A 15,397-nucleotide genomic window follows, 5' to 3' on the forward strand; every position below is an offset into this window, starting at 1 on the left:
GTCTTGAGGGGAGATGGCTGATGAGAGGGAACAGTGCTGTCAGACTGTGGGAATGCAGGACCCCACATGGTGGTGCCAGGCCAAGGGACCTCTGTCCTGTGTTAGTTTGGTGACTGCAAGCGGGAACTGCCAGCCTGAGAAGCTGGCTCCCTTTGTAGGGTGCACACTCAGGCACACACATGCCCATGTGCACAGTCACACAGACACACAGACAATTCTCTGCAAGGCGGGGGAGAGCATCAAGGGACGGAGTCCAGCTCAGAGGGTTTCAGCCTGGACTCAGGTCCAGAGCCTCAGAGAATCTTTCCTGACTCTTGGGATCTGGTGGGAAATCTCCCCTCTGGGGCTCCTCTGCACTTGCTGTCATCTCCTGGGACACTGATGTTCCTGAGCAGAGCATCTGCATTGGGCCTTCTGGCTCCCCGGCTCCCACTTAGGTGCTCGGTTCTTGAACTATGCCCGGACCAGCCTGGGTGGGCGTCTCCATGCCACCCACTGGCCCTTCTGATGCAGGCAGCTCTCTGCCCTGTGGTGACAGGCTGTTCTTGTTTGAAAACAGAAAAGACACCATCGCTGCTTTTTTTCCCCTTTCCTAAAACATGAGGCTGAGTTCAGGGCCACTGTGAATGCACCGTGGTGGGTGGCCCACCCCCTCCTCCATCAGCTTGTCCCCTCCTGGTCCTAGAGAAGCAGTGACCCTGCCTGTTGCACTAGAGTCCCTGAGTAGACACTGGAGGCTCTCTTGTTGTCGCTGACCCAAAAGTCACTGTTGGTTTTTGTGACTCAGAAGTGAGCCCACAGGAGGTCCCTGGTGGTGTAGCGGGTTGGGGATCTGGTGTTATCACGGCTGCAACTCGCATTACTGCTATGGTGCGGGTTCATTTCCTGGCCCTGGAACTTCCATATACCATAGGCGCAGCCAAAACAAGAAAGAAGTGAGCCCAGCCCACACACCCCTCAGATGTCTTGAAACTTAGCCAAGTCCTCCAGTGGCCCCAGGCTGCAATGTGGCTGAAGAGCTGGAAAGCTAGGAGATGCTTGTCTGCACTGTCGCTGTGGTGCTGATGCACTCAGCCTCTCTGTAAGGGGTGAGAGAGAGCTGCTGGCTTGGGTCCAGCCATCCAGCTAGACCAGTTCCACTGTGTGATTGCCCTGGGTGACATTCCCTACCCCCAGGCCGGAGCAGGTACACCTCAGGCTGGGATAAGGCGAGACAGGGAGACGCCCACCTGCACAGCTGGGACTGACTTTGAGTCTCAGAAATGCTTTAGAAAGCATGTCATGTGGGAAGGAGCCTTGTGGGCAGAGCCCTGGGGTAAGCGGTTGGGTTCCTTCATGAGGACGGAAGGGGGCCAACACCTATTAGATGCCTGCTGTGTGCCAGGAACTGCCTGGGTGTGACTGTGACTGGTTTCCACCACCCTCCAAGCAGAGGATGGAGGTCCTGGTCTGGAGGGACAGAAACACAGGGTCAGCGACCTGAGGCAGTGGACGGGCTCCCAGGAATCGAGCTTGCTTTCTCCAGGGCTGTCCAAGAAGTTCAAGCTCAGTTTCTGGTACCTGTGCACATTGCCAGCCTATGGCGTGTGTGCTGGGCAGGGCAATCTGTGAAGCTGGCTCTTATTCTCCTACTTGGGGTGTTTCTGGGAAGTGCCAGGTGCAGAGCTACTGTCAGGTACCTCTGGGAGCCCCCCCTGGATGCCTGGTCTTTGCTGGATCCCATGATTCTGGAGGAAGGACCTCTTCTAGTCCATCTGTACCTGATGGGCCCAGTGGGCCACACTGCCCCATCATGGATGGAGGCGCTCTCTCATTTTTTTAAAAATCTTTTTAGGGCCGCACCCTCAGCATATGGAGGTTCCCAGACTAGGGGTTGAATCAGAGCTGTAGGTGCTGGCCTACACCACAGCCACAGCCACACCAGATCCGAACCACATCTGCAACCTACTCCACAGCTCACTGCAATGCTGGATCCACTGAACGAGGCCAGGGATCGAACCTACATCCTCATGGGTGCTAGTCAGATTTGTTTCTGCTGAGCCACGATGGGAACTCCCCCACACACACCCTTTTTTTTTTTTTTTTTTTTTTTTTGAGGATCTCTTGAAAGTTTGTTTTTCCCAGATGGTGCTTTCAAAAACCAATATCCTGGACCCCATGGGGACCTGCTCTCTGGTTTGCCTGGCAGGGTCAGGTTGGAGCCCCGAGTGGGGGTCTGGCAGCTATTCCTGCCAGAGGTAGCCTGTCTAAGTGAGTCCCCTCCTCCCACAGGCTGGAGAAGCGGGATAGGAGCTGGTTGACTGGAAAGTAAGCCATGGAGCTGGACCAAGCTGTCACAGTATGATGACAACTGGGATTATCACCAGAGGTGGTAATTCCCACATGACAGTTTCAAGTTTCAGGTCCAGGGCTGAGGCCAGTCCTCCATCTCCTCTTCATCTGAAGGGAGATCCTTGCTTGCTAGTTCCCTGCATGGTTTCTCAGCTATTTGCCAGACCCTGTGCTCCAGAGACCCTGAGGCCTGGGGGTATGTGGGGGGTAGTACCTTTCCTTCCTCTGATCGGGGTGGAGTGAACTGGCTCTTGGGTGGACCAGAGGGACAGGGTCACCCCTGACCCACAGCAGCCCCAACAGGTGTCATGGGCCTTACTGACACATGGCTCCCGGCTGCCACAGGCGCATGGGCCCTGCCTCATTTCCCACAGTGGAGCCTGCAGCCTGACGTGGCTGTGGAGAGCAGAGCCAAGCGTGCCAAGCGAAGTCGGCAGGAGGATATGGGATGGTTTTCTGGGACACAGCACTGGCAGCTGTCACAGGCTGGGCCGCATGAATAGCCGAGGCTTCCGGTAATTATGATAAATGATGCTTATGCTTCTTGACGCTTTCCCACTCTGGCTGGGGCGCCCCCGGTGGCCTGCTTGTCACCCACAGGGTGTGTGGGTGGAGTGTCATTATCCCCATTTCACTGGTGGGAATGTGGAGAGATGAAAGCAACCTGCTGGACCCGGGATCCCGGCTTGTCTGTCATCTCTTTCCCGCAGGCATGATTGGAGGAGGCCCCAGAGGTCAGGCAGGGAGAGGCTGGGAACTGAGGGTATTGTGTTTCCTTTTCTGAATCCGTAGGTTCAGGACAGGTAAGTTCCTGGCCCTTGTGAGATGCCTGTGCCCAGAAGCTTTAGAAGTGGGAACATTGTGTCCTGAGCCCCAGGGTTGAGCCTTGAGTTGCAAGGCGAAGTCCCCACAGGCTGGTCTGCCCAGCCGGGCCACCTCCTGGAGTGTTACAGGTTTAGCCACACCTGAGCTGGACCCCCAATTTCATGTACCCTGGGTCTGAACTCAGAGTGGCTGGGGCAAGGGGGTCATATCTGGTATTTTGCACCAGAATTTGAGATGTCAGAGGTCAAGGAACAAACCAGGAAGTGCAGGATCTCAAAGTCCAAGATCAAGGTGCAGGCCGGTTTGGTTCCTGGTGAGGACTCTCTTCCTGGCCTGCAGTTGTTTGTCATCTCACTGTGTCCTTATGTGGCAGAGAGCACGTGAAGCCTGGTTGTCCTCCTCATGTAAGGACACTAATCCCATTGTGGGGGCCCCACTCTTATGACCTTGCCTACACGTAGTTAACCTGAAGGCCCCACCTCCAATACCATCTCCTTGGCCCTTAGGGCTGCAGCGTATGAATAGGGGTGGGACACAGACTTTCAGCCCATAGTGGGCTCACAGGCTGCCTGTACAGAGCACGGGTCAGAATGGGCCTCATGGGAGTTCCTGTCGTGGCTCAGCAGAAACGAATCTGACTAGCATCCATGGGGACGCAGCTTTGATCCCTGGCCTTGCACAGTGGGTCAGCGATCTGGTGTTGCCGTGAGCTGTGGTGTAGATTGCAGATGCAGCTTGGATCAGGCATTGCTGTGACTATGGCATAGGCCAGTGGCTACAGCTCTGATTCGACCCCTAGCGTGGGAACCTCTATGCCGCCGGTGCGGCCCTAAAAAGCAAAAATAAAAAAAAGAAGAATGGGCCTCATAACTTGTATAGTCACATGATTCAAGGTGGTTCCAGCCTGTTCTTTTTTTTTTTTTTTTTAAGTTAAAGTTTAGTTGATTTACAATGTGTCAGTTTCTGCTATACAGCAAAGTGACCCGGTCATACATATGTACACACATTCTTTTTCTAATATTTATTTTCCATGATGTTGCATCACAAGAGATTGGACGTAGTTCCCCATGCTGGCCAGTTCCTAAGTAGGAGCATCTGGGGCATGTCTGCAGGTACTTAGCTTCCAAGTGACATTGGGTGAGGGAGGGCCTGGGGGGCACCGATGTGTTGAGTGGCTGTTGGGTGGCCATGGCAAGGACACAGGAGAACACAGTTATGGGTGAGAGGCTAGGGCTGGGCGTTGCCCTCTGACTGCATGGGGTTCAGTGGCCACTCTCTTCTTCCTTTCAGGCCATCTGAGCAAGGGTGGCACCCAGAAGCCAGGGTCCCACCTCCTTGATTGTCCATGTGGGTTGAGAAGCGGCTCCTCGGTGCTGGTGTCTGGTCTGCACTCGCTGTGTGTGCGAGTTTACTAGGGCAGTGGGACAACCACAGACGGGGTGGTTCACACAACAGATGTCTGTCATCTACTAGCTCCGTCCACAGGCTGGCTTCCTTCTCAGGCTACAAGGGGGTCTATTCAGGCCTCTCCCCATGTTTGTAGATGGCTGTCTTCATGTTCATGGGACATTCTCACTATGTGCCAGTCTGTCTGCAAATTTCCCTTTTCCAAGCACAGTCATGCTGGATTATGGCCCAGCCCAACGGCCTCATTTTAACTTGGTAAAGACCCTATCTCCAAAGAAGGCTGCATTCTGATTACTGCGGGTTAGGACCTCAGCATATGAATCTGGGGGATATAGTGCAACCCATAACACTGCACTTCTTTTGTTCTTTAAATTTCCAAACTTAATGCTATGTATGTGTTAAAATATACATAGCATGAAAATTACCACCTTAACCATTTTTTAGTGTATGGTTCAGTGTTAACATTAATTACATTCACACTGTTGTGCGGTCAGCACCACTGTCCATCTCCAGATCTTTTTCATCTTCCCAAACAGAAATTCCGTTCTTACTAAACAATCACTCCCTGCTCCCTCCCTGGAGCCCCTGGCCCCACCCCCTATCTTCTGTCTCTGACTTTGCCCGCCCTGGCTACCATATATGTCGTGGACCGAATGTCTGTGTTCCCCTAAAGTTAATTTGTGGATGCCCTTAACTCCCAGTGTGATATTTGTGGATGGGAGCTGAGTAGGGTAAGATGGGGTCATGAGGGTCAAGACCTCAAGCTGGGGTCAGTGCCCTTATCCAGAGACAGCAAAGAATACACTCTCCATCTCCTAATAGGCACCCAGATAGGGCCAGGAGGGAACACGGTAAGGACACACAGGAGGACACAGGCTCTACTCACAGGAGGAAGGCTCGCTCCAGAGCTTCTAGAACCATGAAGCTTGTTTCTGTTGTTTAAGGCACTCAGTCTGTGGGGTTTTGTAGTGACAGCCCAAGCAACCTGACGTCTTCACATAACCTGGTGGATCTTACAGCATCTGTCCTTGGTGACTGGCTGATCTCACTTACATAATGTCTTCAAGTCTCATCCACGTCTTACATAGAGCAGAACCTCCTTTTTCAAGGCTGAGTGATGGTCTGTTTTATGGCTGGACCACGCTTGGCTCATCCATTCCTCTGCTGATAGAGTGTGGGTGGCCCCTACCTTTCGGCCATTGGAAATGTGTGGCTGTGAACTGGTGTACATGTGCCTCCCTCCCGCCCCTCCCAGGGCTTCCTTCAGGAGGGGCAGTGCTGAGGCCCGAGTGGAGGGGGTGTAGTGGGTCATCTGCCTTCCAGTCTTGCTGATGAATGCCCTTCTGTGGCTGGGCCTGGCCTGGGCTGCATAAGATGAGCACCAGATTGGGAGCCCTTCCTTCCTGCCATCTTTCTCTCTTATGTTCTGTGTTTCCTCTCTGGGGTGGGGGTGGACCGGGAGGGGGAACCCGCAGCAGTACAGTGACCGTGTCCCAGCTCCTGGCCAAGCACCTTGGGAGCCCAGAGGGACCATGATGCAGGCTCCCCTGCCACGCTTCCCCTCTGCCCACAGACCCTACTGCTGCCCCGTCTGTCGCCTTCACCACCTCCCAGTGGGTCTGCTGGCCAGTGCCCTGCAGCCAAGTCTCAGCCTCGGGTGCTGGGAGCCCAGCATCCACTTTGCTGTCCACCCAAGCCCCTTGGCCTGGCCCCGTGCATTGTTTGTCCATTCTTACTGAAACCAACCTCTACCCATTCACCTGGAGTGACCATCACAGAAGCCTCTGGCAGCACCTACCTCCAGCACCACTCTCAGACGTGCCACCAGCGTTGCCTGTCTAGGGGCTCACTCTTATTCCAGACTTTTGCAGCCCCGATCCCTCCCAGCTGAAGCCCTGAGTCCCTGTCCTACAGCCCACGGCTCCTACAGAAGGGCTCCTGCCCCCTTCATTGTCTTCCCATCATATCACCCTCCCAGTCTTCCCAAGCAGGTGCCCTTGGAGCCCCCCCCCCCAAGGGGGATCTCTGCCGGGTCAAGGCTCAGTTGCTCTCCTGTCTTGCATAGACCTCGCCTCTGTCAAGCCCCTCTTGGATCTCCTGGACCAGTGTGTCTTCTCTGACTCCATGGCACCACATCCAGGCCACGGGCTGTGTCCGTGTCAGTCTCCTGGAGCTGCCGTAACAAATGACTGCAAACTCAGAGTCTTTAACAGCGCATGTGCGTCCTCACCAGTGCTAGGGGCAGAAGTCCAGCGTCAGGTTGCAATAGGGCCGTGCCCTCTCTGGAGGCTCCAGGGAAACCCTTCCTTGCTGTTTCACTCTTGGTGACCCCGTGCCTTCTCCGACTTGTGGCCGTGTCATTGCAGTCTCTGCCTGCATCCTCACATGGCCTTTTCCTCTTCTCTCTTTCCCACCTCGTGTTCTGGGGGGAGCCAGCGCCTGCCCCTCTCATCCTGTCAAGTCTTGGCTCTGTGGTCACTTCCTTGGGGAGACAGTCTCTGCATCCCTCGTTGGTGGCCTTGCTGTGGTGCATGTGTCACATGGCTCCTGGGATCCTGCTGGCTCCCGGGGTGGAGCAGTGTCTGCATTGCTCACCATCTTGCACCTGGCTCGGGGCCCAGTGTGAACGAGTGGTGCTGTACATCTTGGATGAATGTTGGACACTCCAGAAATGTACCGGTTTGATTGTCTGAAGCCAAATTGCCTCAGAGAAACCTTCCCGAGCCCTGTGGTCGCAGTTGTGCTGGTGCTGAGTAATAATCTCCTCCCAGCCTGGGAGTCTGTGGTACTTCCCAGCTGGTGCTCCAGCCTCCACCTGTCCGCCCTGGCACAAGCCTGCTCCGGCCCTAGCCCCAGGGCACGTGACCTTTCCCTTCCCGAGGATATCGGAGCCGTCAGTACAAGTGGGTCCTTGGAAACAGAAGAAAGTCCTTTGATAGTGCTGACTGGGGAGGGGTCTCATCTGCCCGTGCAGGGGGCATGCAGGCTTTAATGCCCAAAGTCCCCAGCAAAGTTGACTTCATGGTGATTGGGTCTCCAACCACCTGGCACCCAAAGCCTGGTGGGAGGGGCTGTGAGAGCCACCGTGTTGGTTGGCCATCTCCCCAGGAGAGCTTGGCCTGGGTCAGGGCATCTGGGGGTGCTCACAGAGCCAGGCTGGCTTGCGCCCTCTCTGACTGCATTTTCCTTGCCCATTGGGGACTTGACCAACCTCAGGGCCTTCCATGTGGCACATGCTTGTCTGAACTGTAACTTCCCCCTGCCCGGGCATCTGGGACTTGCCATGCTGGCCTGGTGATGTCATTGTCGGGGTCCGGGATCCTGGGGCACCCTCCCTGCCCCTTCTTCTCCCCCAGACCCACAGGCTCAGATGACAGGCCTCTCACCAGTGTGCAGCGGCTGACTAGGTGGAAGGCCGTCTAGACATAAAGGTTTTGGATCCCCCTGGTGCAAGAGGGGACAGCTGCCAGACTGACGGCAGAAGAGGAAACAGAAAAACCACCCACATTCCCCCAAGAGCTCAGAAAGCACACTAGCCTCTCCTCACCCGTGCAGGGCTTGGAATTATGGTGCCAGGTTGCACTGACTTTGGTCCAGAGTGATGCTCTGGGTCCTCAGGAAACAGCTGGATTTTGTTCCAAGTTCCCTGTTTAAGAGGGGAAATTGGGTCTGTTTCATTCTGTTTTGTATTGTGATGAAATTATAGAACAGAAAACAAAGCATTTTAAAGTGACCAATTCAGGAGTTTCCATTGTGGCTCAGAGGGTTAAGAACCTGACTAGTATCCATGAGGAAGCAAGTTCAATCCCTGGCCTCACTCAGTGGTGTTCCTGAGAGCTGCAGTCACAGATGTGGTTCCGATCTGGGATTGCTGTGGCTGGCAGCTACAGCTCCAAATTGACCCCTAGCCTGGGAATTTCCATATGCTTCAGGTGTGGCCCTAAAAAGTGCAGAGGGGGGGGGAGTGAACAACCCAGTGTCACACAGGGTTGTGTAACCCCTGCCTCTGTTCCCAGACATTTTCATCTCAAAAGGAAATCTACTCACTGAGGACCTCCAGTCTATACACAGCATCAGACAGTATGCAGTCTTGGGGGACCACCTTCTGGACATGGTGTTCAGGGGTTTATCCATGTTGTAGCCTTTGTTAGCACTTCCTTCCTTCCTAAGGCCGAATAATATTCCCCTGTATGGACAGACCCCTTTGCTTTATCAGTTTGTTTATCCATTCATCAGCTGATGGACATTTGAGTTATTTTACCTTTTGGCTATTGTGAACTGTTGTGAAAGAGACTGCTCTTTGAAACATTCTGGTGCATGTTTTGGTTTGAACACCTGTTTTCATCTTCTGAAGTTACGTACCTAGGAGGGGAACTGCTGGGTCATATGGTTATCAGCTCGGCTTTTTTTTTCTTTTCTTTTTTCTGTCTTTTTGCCTTTTCTAGGGCCGCTCCCGCGACATATGGAGATTCCCAGGCTAGGGGTCTAATAGGAGCCGTAGCCGCCGGCCTATGCCAGAGCCACAGCAACTCAGGATCCGAACCACTCTGCAACCTACACCACAGGTCACGGCAACGCCAGATCCTTAACCTACTGAGCAAGGCCAGGGATTGAACCTGCAACCTCATGGTTCCTAGTTGGATTTGTTAACCACTGCGCCATGACGGGAACTCCCCCAGCTCGGCTTTTTAAAAATATCTTTTCTTTGAAATGTGTTTGGAAAGTCACCAGTTTAGGCAGGTCACACAAGCGGACCTGGGCGTGGTTCCTCTCTTGGAGACTCAGTTACCCTGTCTGAAAAATAGGCATCCGGGAGTTCCCGCCCCCTAAGGGGAGAAGGGGAATCAATGAGATGGTGTGGGTGGATGGCCAGCCCTGTGCCTGGCCCGGAGGCACTGCTGGCCAAAGATTGGCAGGTGTTTTGCCTCAAAATGTGCATCAAAGCTTTGAGGCTTTTCCACTATTTGGGAAACTAAATTCACCGAAGTACTACAGACATTCCCCACCAGTAGCTGAAGTTCTGCTACAAACAAAGGAGCCAGCCTCTTAGACACTGAGCCCCAGGATCAGTGGCCCATCCTGTGGATAGACTCCGTTCTCAGCACACAGGGCATTGGGGGGTGGGCTCAAAGCTGAGGATAGTGTGGTGTCTGGAGCTGGCTCTGTCCCACAGAGCCTGTAGGCCTTCGGTGAGACTTGAACCTCCCCCTCAGCTTGGTGTTCTGAGCCTCTCCCAGAGGGCAGTGCCTCTCTGGCTGGACTACCCACCCTTACCCCACAATGTGACCTACTGTCTGTAAAAGATCCAGCCCTGCACCACCACCACCACTGACCAGGAGGGCTGCAGGGCTGAGAGAGGAAGTCGGGGAGCCCAGGAAGAGGAAGAGGTTTCTACAGATACAGTGCAGTGGGGGCTCCCTGCCAGCGTCCCGCTGCAGCTGGCTGAGCCACCAGAAGGAAGGTGGTGTTTGATCTGCTTTTGCCTTTGTAAATAAATACAGCCCAGCCCTTTGCTGGTGGTGTGAATAGGGAGGGGAGACCACACTGCTGCCTGGGTCCTTCTGCGAGATTGAACTGCTCTCTTGGCCTCTCTACTGTCCCTTGTCGTTCTGGGTGGGGAGGGCTGAGAGCATAACCTTTGTTCCTCCTGAGGGCCTGCTTTGGACTTCGCCTGGGGCACGCTGGCCAGAGGATGGGACAGGAGCTGGATGTGGGGGCAGCAAGGCAACCGAAGACAAGAACTGCTCCCCCTACCGCCCCCGCTCCCGGCATTTGGTCCAGGAGGGCCACCCTGCTTGGCTGCTCCCAGGAGACAAGCAGCCAGTGGTCCCAGCTCCGTTCTGCCCATGTTTCCTGGGAGCCCTGCAATGGGTCCCAGACAGAGGCCTCAGAGGGGCTCTCACTCCCTGCTCTGCAGCAGTGGAAATCGAGAAGGGAGGGGGGAGGGTCGAGGTTCCTGGAGGCCCCCTGAGGAGCTGAGGGACTGAGGCTGGTCGGGGGGCACTGGTGCTTTCCTGGCAGGTGTGGTTGGTGTGGCTCTCCGCGGGCAAGGAGGACGGCGACTGGGGCTGCAGGCACATATCATGTGGTTCCCTGGGTATGATCTGTGGTAGACCAGATTCTGTGCCCTCAGGAACCCAGCTGGCATGGGTCCCATCCAGCCTGGGTCAGGAGGGTGCAAGTGGACAGGAAGAGGCCCAGGAAGGGGTGTGTGAACTCAAAGAGCAGAGGGTGGCTGGGAACCAGCATGCGGCTGTGCCAAGTCAGCTAGTCAGGCGGCGTGATGCCAGGGGCTCCTCCAGGGATTATGTAGGGAGAGCACCAGGCTCTCTTTATTGCCGTTATTGTTAAACAAGTGCCCAGGTGGAAGATGGAGGGAAGCCAGGGTACCTATCACCCAGTGCTCTCTCAACACCTCAAGGAACACATCTGAGGAAGTTTCGAGTCTGTGCTTCTGTGCTTAATTTCAGATGTGATGGCCGCTCCCCCCAGCACAGCCACCCCAGCATTGCCACGTGGGGGAGGGGCCTCAGGAATGAGTGTGTGTTGGCTGAAACCTACCAAACATAAAGTGAGCCAGTCTAATCACTACCAGTACAGCTCGGTGGCTTTCAGGATGTTGACCAAGTTGTGCAACCATCCCCGCAATCCATCTCTAGAACTTTTTTCTGCTTCCTGAACCCAAACTCTGCCCTCATCAATCAGTAAGTTCATTCCCTTCTACCCTCAGCTCCTGGTAACCTGTGTTTTGCTTTCTGTGTCTATGAATTGGACTGTTTAGGGACCTCATATGTGTGCAGTCGGAGTAAATTTGTCCTGTGACAGGCCCGTTTCTCTGAGCATAATGTCCTTGGGCCCATCTTGTTGCAGCCTGTACTGGAATGACCTTTGTTTCTAAGGCTGAGTGACATTCCTTTGTATGGATAGGCCACGTTTTGTTTATCCATCAGCTGATGGACAGGTGGGTTGCTTCCGCCATTTGGCCGCTGTGAATACACTGCTGTGAATATCTGTTCTAGTTCCTGCTTTCAATTCCTTTGAGTATATACCCAGGAGTGGGACTGCTGGATCATCAAGTAATTCTGTTTTATGCTTTGAAGGATTTTTTTTAACCAGTGTTGTCTTTGAGGTGTAAGGAAAGGAGGTGACCTGGGCATTGTCTGGACACACACACACACACACACACACACTCACACACATACACACACCTACACCCCTCCCCCTCCCGCCCCCCGGACTTATTCCTCCTACCTTTTTGGAGGGAGTGGGTGCTATGGGCTTCCTTTTTTTCCTTGCCTCAGAGAGTAAATTTTAGATTGGCAGAGTGCTAGTCTGGGAGCTGCCAGCTGAGTTGCCTGGAGAAGAGGTTTCAGATTTCACTGTGCAATCCCTTTTCCACACTAAGCCTGGAGCTGTGACTCAGCCTCCCTCTCCCCTCCCCTTCCTCCCCCTCCCTCTCCTGCTGGTGAGCTGTTCAGTTGATCTGCCTTCATCTCCCTGAGGCTCTGGGAGCTGAGGGATCCCAGGCTCACACCCGCTGATTTCCTGTATTTAGCTTCAGCTTTGGGTAGAGCTTTGCAGGAAGTACCCGGCTGCTGAAGCTACCTGGGCCCCCGATGGTGCCCTAGGTGGCACTGGGCATTCCTGGCAGAGGAAAGGGGAGCAAGGCCTCTTTGCTGCTTTGCTTTTGTTCTGGGGAGACTTTCAAAATCCCCAAATAATGTTCCTTGTGCTCAGGAGGAAGGGGACCTGTATGAGGTAGGGACCTGGGGTGTGAAAACTTTCCCCCCACCCCCTCAGTATGAGAGAAAGGCAGGTGCCCATGTGCTGGTTGGAAGGGGATGAGGAAGTTGAGACTTTCCTCCCGCCCATCACACTTGCATTGGAGCAGCCTGGCTCAATTGGCCAAGTGAGGGGTGACAGGTCCAGGTTTGCAAGACAGCAGAGTGAGCCCTTGGGCCTAATGTGGGAGGGGTGGCTGGCTGCCAAGTACCCAGATTTAAAAGCATCAGTTCCTCAGATGTCAGTTTGGGGAAATGTGTGCAAAGTGGGAAGCCGGCTGGATTTTCACTTGCCAGGGAGCCTCACGTGATCGCAAGGAGCCAGGCTGCAGACCTGGCCCCTTGTCTCACCTGGTCCGGGTGAGGCATCCATGTTGAAGCCAATGGTCCCACATCACACTGGCCACCGACCGCTTGGTTTTGCACAGGTTTTAGCCTAGATGTCCTTGAATCAGCATGTGGTTTCTGAATGTGGTTTCCCCTTCTAGGGGTGAGCCCTGGAGCCCTGAGCCTGCCCCAAGGTTCTCACAGGGACTTCCTCAGTCTTGATTTGACCTTGGACATGAGCTCAGTGTCATCAAGGCCTGGAAATCAGGGGTTCTTCCAGGTGATAAGGAACATGTTGACTTTTTAAATATCGTTATTAAAAAAAAAAAAAAGAAAAGTTTATCAGACAAGATACGTGGACGCTGGTGATTCCCAAGCTAACGTAAAAGTTGGGTCGGGGTTGAGGGGGCAGAGAATGGGAACTGTTGAAGGAGGTGGAGAGGGCACAGCCCACCGCCCCAAAGATTTAGAGCTAAGAAAGCCTCAACCCACAATCTAGTTCACAGCCCAATTTTAAGTCAGGAAAGCTGAGTCAAGGATGGCTGAGGTGACCTGCACTACCTCAGGTGCGCAGCCACACAGGCAGGACCAGAACCTCTCGCTTCTAAGAAATTCCCACCACAGCTTAGAGCTGGCTCACCTGTCCCACCAGAAGGACGAATCCTGGGTGCAGGACCAGTGGAAAGAGCCCTGGGCCCAGGAGGACCATTCAGGGTCACCAGGAGCGAAGCCTTGATAGAAGAAGCCTTCTGCCTGCGCCTCCCCACCTTGGGAAGCAGCTCCACAGTTGGCAAGTTTCGAGTAGGGGCTGCTATGATTTAGGATGAGAGGGATTCGTATTTATTTTACTTAAAAAGAAAAATCTGGTTCTCCAAAAGGAAGTGGAAGCTGGAGTCAGGCCCATTTTGGGGGTAGGGTATAGAGTTAAGACTCTGCATGAACAGGGTTTTGTGCTTTTTAGCACAATTGACACTCCCCAGCCATCCTCAGGGAGGTGGAGTGAGAACTAGTTAAGCCCCTTTGCTAATTCTTGGGAGGAGGAGGCAGAACCTGGCCGTAGCCTGTCCTGCAAAGACAATACAAAACCGAAAGTCCAGGGGCTCTGAGCAGTGATAACCCTATACAGTGATCTTGGTACCTAAAGCCTCCGTGATGGTTCATTAAGGGTCCACAAGACTAAGAGGTACCAGGTGGCTCTGTGCAGCTCTCGGGGTCCTCCACCTGTCCGCTCTTCTCAACCTAGAACTAGCCTCTGCCAGGACCCTCCCATGGGACACACACCGGCTGAACCCAACCTGTCCTTAGCATCTGGCACCTGTGTGCAGACACCAGGGATGTGGGTGGGCGGGCATGGCAGCCAACACAGAGCCAGCCAGATGGGGGAGTACAGCCGGTCTCTGCCCTGGCTGCTTGCTGGAGCCCCCGGGAACCCCCTGTAAGCCACCTGGGCCTAGGCCACCCCAGGCATCTGATTCAGTTGGTCTGTCTTGGGCCCGCCTATGTTATGTTTTCGAAGCTCCCCAGGTGATGCTGACGTGTAGCCTGGGCTAAGGACACCTGTTAAAAGACACGTGACATGCTGGGACCGGAGGTGGAGGAACAGGGTGAGGCAGAGGCGTGGGAGGGACTTTGGCCACACAGGCACCTGCAGCTTGGTGGGCGGTCTTAGCCTTCAGTGAGCACCTGACCACTCCAGCCACAGCTCCTCCCAGCTGCCCAGTGGAAGGAACTGAGAACAGTTCTGTTTCAGGCTCCAGAAGCCCGAGAGTGGCCCTGTGCCTACCTGGCCTCAGCGAGCAGGCCGGGTGTCCACCAGCACCTGGAGCCTGAGCCCCAGAGTGGGCGTGTTTGGTGGCAGAAATTGTAAACCCTTGTGGCTGACTGCCCTGGGGCCTCCTGTGCTATAACCTTGGGCTGCCTGCCAGTGAGTCATGGTGAAGTGACTTAACCCAGTCGGGATTGACCTCTCAGAAATCCCAGGGCAGAGGGTACTCTTGGGAAGGAATCCAGAGGTCCTCACGTGAGGTTTGGAATGGGCTGGGCCCATAGGTTGACGTCCCAACACGGTGTTCCCTTGGTTAGAACAATCCTGGGAAGAGCGCTATAGAGGGGCCAAGGACTTAGAAGCATGTGCGGGTTTTGTGATGCAGCCCGGAGGAGGGTGACTAGAGTCAGGTGCCCGGAGGAGGAGGTGTTAGATCTGGAGCTAGAGAGTCCTGAGTAGCAGGGGGCCTGGTGTGGGATAAGCCACGGTCTGTGCTCACTGGGACACTTGGCGGGAGGTGGGCTGCGGCCTGTTCCCTGGCCTTGCACCTGGGATGGTAGGATCAGGTCTGATCCCACAGATGTCAAAGCTTGTCCCTGACAGCAGGACCTTAGCATTCGCTTTTATTTAAAAATTTTTTTTTTTTTTTGTCTTTTTTGTTGTTGTTGTTGTTACTGTTGCTATTTCTTGGGCCGCTCCCACGGCATATGGAGGTTCCCAGGCTAGGGGTTGAATCGGAGCTGTAGCCACCGGCCTACGCCAGAGCCACAGCAACGCGGGATCCGAGCCGCGTCTGCAACCTACATCACAGCTCACGGCAACGCCGGATCGTTAACCCACTGAGCAAGGGCAGGGACCGAACCCGCAACCTCATGGTTCCTAGTCGGATTCGTTAACCACTGCGCCACTACGGGAACTCCTAAAAAAAATCTTTTTTGTTCTTTTTTGTTTTAGGGCCACA

General features: G+C 54.4%; 1 protein-coding gene across 1 annotated transcript in view; it reads left to right on the forward strand.

Annotated features, from left to right (window-relative positions):
- BCR (BCR, RhoGEF and GTPase activating protein) overlaps positions 1–15,397 on the forward strand; it is a 113,448-nt gene that overhangs the window by 38,089 nt on the left and 59,962 nt on the right. The window lies entirely within an intron of this gene.

This window comes from Sus scrofa, chromosome 14 (genome assembly GCF_000003025.6).
Source record: "Sus scrofa isolate TJ Tabasco breed Duroc chromosome 14, Sscrofa11.1, whole genome shotgun sequence".
Lineage (NCBI taxonomy): Eukaryota > Metazoa > Chordata > Mammalia > Artiodactyla > Suidae > Sus > Sus scrofa.